We start from the raw sequence: 8,006 nt of genomic DNA, 5'->3' as shown, positions 1-8,006 counted from the left end.
CCGCACTGCTTCTGATGCTGGAAGTCAGGATGCCGGCTCCCAAGTTCACCCTCCTCCTCCCCCTACCCCATATGGCCTCTCGCTGCCCCCACCCTCACCCCAGGCCTCTAAGCTCAGCTGGGGAGCAAACCGCCCAAAATACCTCTCCCACTCGCCCGTTCCAGTGAACTAAAGTCTTCCCCAGTGGCATCACGCCTGAGGTCTTCTTAAGGAAATATACCTTTTAAGAAGTCGTTTTCAAATTTTTCAAGGCTAATGATCCATTTCTTCAAATAAAAGCTTTCAAAGAAATCTGATACATAAGACAGATGACAAGAGAGCTGCTCTAGTTAAAATGAGGCTGGAGGCCGGAGCTCTGCCCCATCTAGTTCCACCTTCTAACCCCCAAGTGGGCCCCTCTGAGGAACCGCTATGCTCCGTGGAGTTAAGGCATTGAGTTGCCCAGGAGGGAGGCCCCCGTGCGTGAGCGATTGAGAGCCGAGGAGCAGAGCGCTGCGGGAAGAGGACACCGGACAGGTGTGTTTTGGCAGCTGGGATAACAACCTAAAGAGTGGGGGGAAATTCACTGGAAGAAAGAAAGGGGCCTGGAAGGAAAGGCTCTCACTCTTCCCCACCCACAACAAGCCCCCACCATCCCCCAGCTAAGGTCTCTATTCCTCCACGCTTAGTCCAACGCTCAGTCCGATCTGTTTTGTTTTTTTTGTGTGTGTGTGAGGAAGATCAGCCCCGAGCTAACATCCGTGCTAATCCTCCTCTTTTTGCTGAGGAAGACCAGCTCTGAGCTGACATCTATTGCCAATCCTCCTCCTTTTTTTTCCCCAGAGTCCCAGTAGAGAGTTGTATGTCATAGCTGCACATCCTTCTAGTTGCTGTATGTGGGACGCGGCCTCAGCATGGCTGGAGAAGCAGTGCGTCGGTGCGCGCCTGGGATCCGAACCCGGGCCACCAGTAGCGGAGCGCATGCACTTAACCGCTAAGCCACGGGCCGGCCCTCAGTCCGATCTTGCTGTCCTGCTTTCTAAATCTCTCTAAAATCCACCGGCAATACCACAGTGGACAAGGCCTCCACCCTCTCTCACCTGGATTATTCCACCTGCCTTCTCCCTAGGCTCTCTGCTTCCGCTCTACGCCTCCAGTCTGGGCTCCACAGAGCAGCCCGAACAGGCTTTTCAAAACATAAACCGAATCATGTCACTTCGTGGTTAAAACCCTCCAATGGCTTCCCATCCAACTCAGAAGAAAATCCACGGTCTCCACCCCAGCCCCAGGCTCTGCCCAACCTGGCCCCGCAGCCCTCCTGTCTCCTCTCCCCTCCCGCACCAGTCACACTGGCCTTCCAGCTGCTCAAACACACTGCGATCTTCCCTCCTGCAGGCTTGCACAAGCCATTCCTGCATGGCGTAGTTTCTTCTCATCCTTTAAGACAACTTACCTCATCTGAGAGGCCTGCCACTACTCCCATCTCAATCTTTCATTTTTTTTAAAACACTTAGCACAAGCTGTCATTATTTTATTGAATGGTCTGTTTACTCGTTCCGTGTCTGTCTCTCTGACAAGTCATAAGGGGAAAGACTATGTGGCTCACTGACGCATCCCTGGTGCCTGGTACACAGTAGGTGCTTAATAAGTATCTGAGGAACACAAGAAGGAATGAATGGGTGGATGGGTGGATGGAAGGATGAGTGATGGATGGGTGAACTTATCACCACTAATCCAGGCCCCGCTCACATCTGAAGACACGCCATTGCTGGAAACAAGAGGGGAACCAGGGCCAAGGACTTCAGATTTCCCGTTTGCATAAAGATACATTCCAAGGAGAAATAGGCCTTATCTGTTTATCGAGCAAAGAGCTCTTCTAGGTGATGCCTTAAAACAAACAAAACCTAGTTTGACAGTTACATGACAGTTACATATTTCACTAACTGACACTCACCTTCCCCCACAAGAAATCCAAACACTTGAGGTTGGCAAGAGCAAGCCAGATCTCACATGGATCAGGAACCTTGAAAATATTCATATTTTTTGAAATGCATATTATAAATTCCCACTTCTGGGCACTTCCTAGAGAAATAATCAGAGACTGAGAGAAAAATTTAAGGGCAAGACTGGTTGCCACAGCATTGGTTTTATGTTGACTATTTGAGAACAACCCAAATGTCCAATAGAGGATTTATTTTTTATGACAAATTCTTCCTATGACAGATTCTTTTTTTTTTGTTTTTTCCAGTGAGGATGATTCACTCTGAGCTAATATCTGTGCCAATCTTCCTCTGTTCTGTATGTGGGTCACTGCCACAGCATGGCTTGATGAGTGGCGTAGGTCCACGCCCAGGATCTTAACCTGCAAACCCAGGCCGCGGAAGCCAAGCACACCGGGCCCAACCACTACACCACAGGGCCGGCCCCAACAAATTCTTTTTTTTTTTTCTTTTGAGGAAGATTGGCCCTGTGCTAACATCTGTTGCCCATCTTCCTCTTTTTCTTTTTTCTCCCCAAAGCCCCAGTACATGGTTGTTATCATAGCTGAAGAATTGTGGTTCTCCTGTGTAGGACACTGCCTCAGCATGGCTTGATGAGCGGTGAGTAGGTCCACGCCCAGGATCCGAACTGGCAAACCCCACGCTGCTGAAGCGGAATGTGCAAACTTAACCACTACACCACCGGACCAGCCCCCTGACAAATTCTTAATAAGAAATATTGCACAGACATTAAAATCACTTTTTAATGACTTAAAATGCATTAAAATGCTTTTAAAGAGCATTTGGTATCAAAAGAAAATGCTCAACAAGAAGATCAGGATATAAAACTATTTAAAATATGATCCCAGATTTGAATATACATATAAAATAAATTAACTCAAAATATTGGCTATGATCGTCAGATGGCGTTAGTGGTAGGACTTCAGATAATTTTTATTTTCTTCTTAATATCTTTTCCAAACTTTTTATGGTGAACACGGTTGACTTTTATCATTAGGGAAAAAAACCGTCTCATTCATTCAATAAATAAGTATCAGACACTTACTCATGCCACACAAGCAAAACAAAGCAAGAATGGCTTCTGCCCTCATGAAGCTTGAGAGTGAGATGGCATTCAATAACTCAGCCAACAAAAAGACACATGACTGCACATAAAGGAATCTTTTTGGATACCATGTCTACTCTGACAAGGGAAACTAAAGAAAAAATAAACAAGTGGGTTATCAGATTAAAGACCTTCTATAAGGCAAATGAAACCAGGATCAAAATGAATAGACAACCCACCAGCTGGGAGAAAATATTTACAAATCATATACCCAACAAGAGGTTAATCTCCATAATATATAAAGAACTCACACAACTGAACAACAAAAAAACAACCCAATCAAAAAATGGGCAGAGGAAATGAACAGACACTTCTCTAAAGAAGATATACAGATGGCCAATAGGCATATGAAAAGATGTTCAACATCACAAATCATCAGGGAAATGCAAATCAAAACTACACTAACATATCACCTTACACCCATGTTATGAGAGGTTCGGGGATTCGATCGGAGACGTAAAAGACACTTTCCACTCCAAACAAATGGACTGAAGGTATATTTTATTATATAGCGAATAGTAAAGGCGACAGTCTGCAAACAGATCCAAATAGGTCAAATATTAAGAGGGAAAAAACATCAGCCCGACTGGAAAGGGAAAACACCCACATAGGCTGAAGAGAAATGACACAAATCAACTGGAAAGAGAAACACCAGGTTGACCGAAAAGAGAACACATCAAATCAATTACTTCACATCAAATCAGTTACTCACAACATCCACACCCCACTGCTGGGAGAGCCCTGTCAATCGACGCGGCTGGGCAAGGATCACACGTCCTGGGCAAGGTGTCCCTTCCACAGGTGGAACTCTCACTAGGGCTCAGTTTCCAGCAGTTTTTATACCATCAGTAATTTTCAGAGTAAGCAATTACAGAGTTTGCAGAGCAAGCATTTAGTGTTCCCATGCACAAAATGGTTATCAGTGGCGCACGTGCACCGAGCCCCCTGGCTAACGTCCCAGCCCAGTAGTTGTGTACGTGCATTGTTCTCTTTGGTTATCGTCTCAGCCCGGCACAGATGGCCAGTCCATTCCGGGCTACGACGCTCCAAGAGCCTTGAAATGTTACAACTGCAACTCTCTCCGTGGGAGAAAGGCCAGTTCCCGGGAAAAGGCCGGTTCCCACCACACAGAAAGCAGCTTTTATATTTCTTTTTTGTGCTGGTGGCTGTAGGTCAATGGAGCGGCCAAACATGGCTGTACTCATGTCAAGACAACCCATTAGAATGGCTATAATCACCAAGACAAAAAACAACAAATGTTGGAGAGGTTGTGGAGAAATGGGAACTCTCATTCACTGCTGGTGGGAATGCAAACTGGTGCAGCCTCTATGGAAAACAGTATGGAAATTCCTCAAAAAATTAAAAACAGAAATACCCTATGAGCCAGCTATCCCACTACTGGGTATCTACCCAATGAACCTGAAATCAACAATCCAAAGAGGCTTATGTACCCCTATGTTCATTGCAGCATTATTCACTATAGCCAAGAAGTGGAAGGAACCCAAGTATCCCTCAACAGACGATTAGATCAAGAAGATGTGGTATATATATACAACGGAATACTACTCAGCCATAAAAAAGACAAAATCGTCCCATTTGCAACAACACGGATGGACCTGGAGGGTATTATGTCAAGTGAAATAAGCCAGAGAGAGAAAGACAAACACTGCATGATTTCACTCATATATGGAATATAAACCAACACACGGACAGAGAGAACTGTATGGTAGTTACCAGGGGCAACAGGGTCCAGGGGTGGGCATAAAGGGTGAAGGGAGGCATTTATATGGTGACTGACAAACACTAATGTACAACCAAAATTTCACAATGTTATAAATTATTAAGACATCAATAAATAAATTTAAAAAAACAAACAAAAAAAAGACACATGACTACAATTCCAGTGAGGGTCAAGAAGGAGAACTACAGGGGGATACTGGGAGAAAGAGAATAATGCAGGGGTGGCCTGATTTAGACGAAGTGCCAGGGAAGGCCTCTCAGAGGAGATAATATATGAGCTGAGACCTACAGGATGAGTGAGTGAGGCAAAATGTGGAGGAAAGGGGTCCAGGCAGTGGGAACAGCATGTACAAAGGTCCTGAGGTGGGAATATCCTATAAACTAAAAGAAAGCCAGTGCAGCTAAAGAGATTAGCAAGAAGTATTGGGGAATGAGGTCAGAGGCAGGCCAGAGTCACATCACAGGGCCTCACAGGCCAGGGCCAAAAATAAAGGTGCTGTTCTGTGTGCAATGGTGAATCATTGATGAGAGTTAAACAAGAGAGTTATGGGATCTGAATTATGTTAAACATTTTTAAGAGGAAAGAGATTGAGCCAGAGCTACAAGGCTACAGACCCCCAGAGCGTTGGGGGAAAATCCAATGTCTGCTTTATCATGAGAAGTCAGAAGATTCATCATTGAGCCATCCAAACTGCCCACCTGAGGGAGCCCATATCTCTGCCCAACGCCGTTCTGAAAAGGGGTGGAGACAGGAGAAAGGAGGGCTAAAGATGGAGGGAACTCCCTGCCTCGTGTACAACTGTCGCTTTACATACACAGAACCTCTGTCTCATCTGATTCCCATAACCCCCATGGAACAGAGGCAGGCAAGGAATTGTTAGCCTATTTGAGAGACAGAGAAACAGGCTTGCAGAAGTTGGCCCATTCATTTGTTCATTCATTCATTTGTTCAACACTGGGTGGAGACAGGGATGCACAAGATGATAAGACATGCCCCGGCCCTTGAGAATCTCATGGACGAGTGGACCAAGAAGATGAATGGCGTGTCCCAGGTCAAGGCTTTGGTTTCAGGCACATCTGGGCTTGAATCACAGCCCTGCCACTTCAGTAGAGGAGTAACTCTACTTCTCTGAGCTACAGTTTCTTCATCTCTAAATTGGGATGTGGTGATGACGGTGATGACAGGGTGTTGTAAGGGTGGAAAGCATTTTCTGAGCGCTCATTACTAGGGGTTTGCGGTTGTGGCTACAGCCTTATGACTCGAGTTTCTGTGTGGTTTCCATGACATGATCCTTCTTTCCATCTCAGGCCAAGCTAGTTCTTCCCCACGTAAAACCCAACCTGGCTGAATCCACAGGCAAATGCCACCATAGTGACACCTACAACGATACATGGAGGCAACTTGTTGCACTTCCAGAAGAGGATGCCCACCAACAGCAATGTGTAGCCAATGGATGGCAAAGTAGCCGAACGCACTCAGAGGGAAAGCAGCAAAAGCAAAGTTCCCCCAGCCACTTGCCCTCCGGGACTGAATGAAAAGCTCCTGTTGGCATAGACATACTCAACTTGGACTTACAAAGCAGAGACCACAGGTCTAACCCTGGACGTTGACATCCGTGAGCCAAGTGGATGGAAAAGGAACAGAACCAAAACAGACATCTGCAAACATGTCTTGAAGTCAATGCTTAGCATTTTTTTTTTCTGTGAGGAAGATCGGCTCTGAGCTAACATCCATTGCCCATTCTCCTCTTTTTGCTGAGGAAGATTAGCCCTGTGCTAACATCTGTGCCCATCTTCCTCTATTTTGTATATGGGACGCCGCCGCAGCACTGCTTGATGAGCGGTGTGTCAGTCTGTGCCCAGGATCCGAACCTGCAAACCCTGGGTGCTGAAGCAGAGCATGCGAACTCAACCACTACTCCACTGGGCCGGCCACGTAAATGCTTAGCCTTTTGAAAGCTCTTATGCATTTGTGACAAGGTATATTCATGTGTATAGTCATAGTAAAATTTGTCAAGAAAACTCTATCCCTTCCACTGAAAATAAAAATTTCAGAGTGATGCTAAAATGTCTCTATACCTGCCTTCATTCTGGTAAAAGCAGTGTAAAGGATCCATTTTTTGGGTAAAGAAACATAACCAAAAAATCCATATTTTCTAGTTGCAAACAAGGTGTAAATAGTTGCCAAAATCTAGGGAAATGGTATCAAATCTGTGAGAAAGGTGGGGGAAAAACTGAAAATAGTGAGGCAATAGTTAAATGATGATGACAATGATGACAGTAAATTATGGAACACTCACCTATGCCAAGCATGGTGCTAATCACTTGATATATTTCATCTCATTTAATCCTCCTGGCAACCCTCTGATAGGTACAATATTACCCCCACTTTATGGATGAGGAAACAGAAACTGGTAAACAGTTAGCCATTGATGGTTAGGTAGCTAGTAACTAAAATTTTTTGTAAATACTAGTTATAGCTTTTAGTTGTTCACCCACCCATTTTTAACTGTGCTGCTTAGGCAATACGCTATCTGACTCCCACTAGGTTCCTATAGATAACATCCCCTGGGCACCTGGGTCACCATGGTAATGGATGTTTGAGCTGTTTTTCAGGAATTAGGACCCCCTTGTCCAGTTAAGGCTAGTTGAGACCACCAACCCATCAACTGGACCTGCGCAGATGCCCATATGTCACCTTTTTGATGTCAAGAGGTTAAAATCTCCACCGTCAGATCATGCTAAGAGCACCATTTTGTGAACGTGTGTTCTATGAAGAGGTATGAAATTTGACTACACTTGTGCAGATCATCCATTACCTCACCTCTCCTCACCTCCAATCATCTATCTCCACACTTCAGACCACCTTGTCCCCTACACAATAAATACCCCTGAGTCCCCATTTTCAGGAAGGCAGATTTGAGACTCAGTCTCTCGCTTCCTCACTTGGCTGCCTTGTGATTAAAACCCTCTCCCTGCTGCAACCTCATCATCTCAGTGATTGACTTTCTGGGTGATGGGCAAAAACAAACCTGGTTTGGTAACAAAGCCAAGGCACAGAAAAGTTGGACCCCAAGGCCGAACACCAGAGGGTACCTGAACCAGGATTAATAGCCAGGTCTGTGTGGCCCCAAAGCCTGTGCACAGAAACTTTACCTCCTCCTAAAACACTAATTCTTCAC

Source organism: Diceros bicornis, chromosome 19 (genome assembly GCF_020826845.1).
Source record: "Diceros bicornis minor isolate mBicDic1 chromosome 19, mDicBic1.mat.cur, whole genome shotgun sequence".
Taxonomy (NCBI): domain Eukaryota; kingdom Metazoa; phylum Chordata; class Mammalia; order Perissodactyla; family Rhinocerotidae; genus Diceros; species Diceros bicornis.
This window is presented reverse-complemented; position numbering follows the sequence as displayed.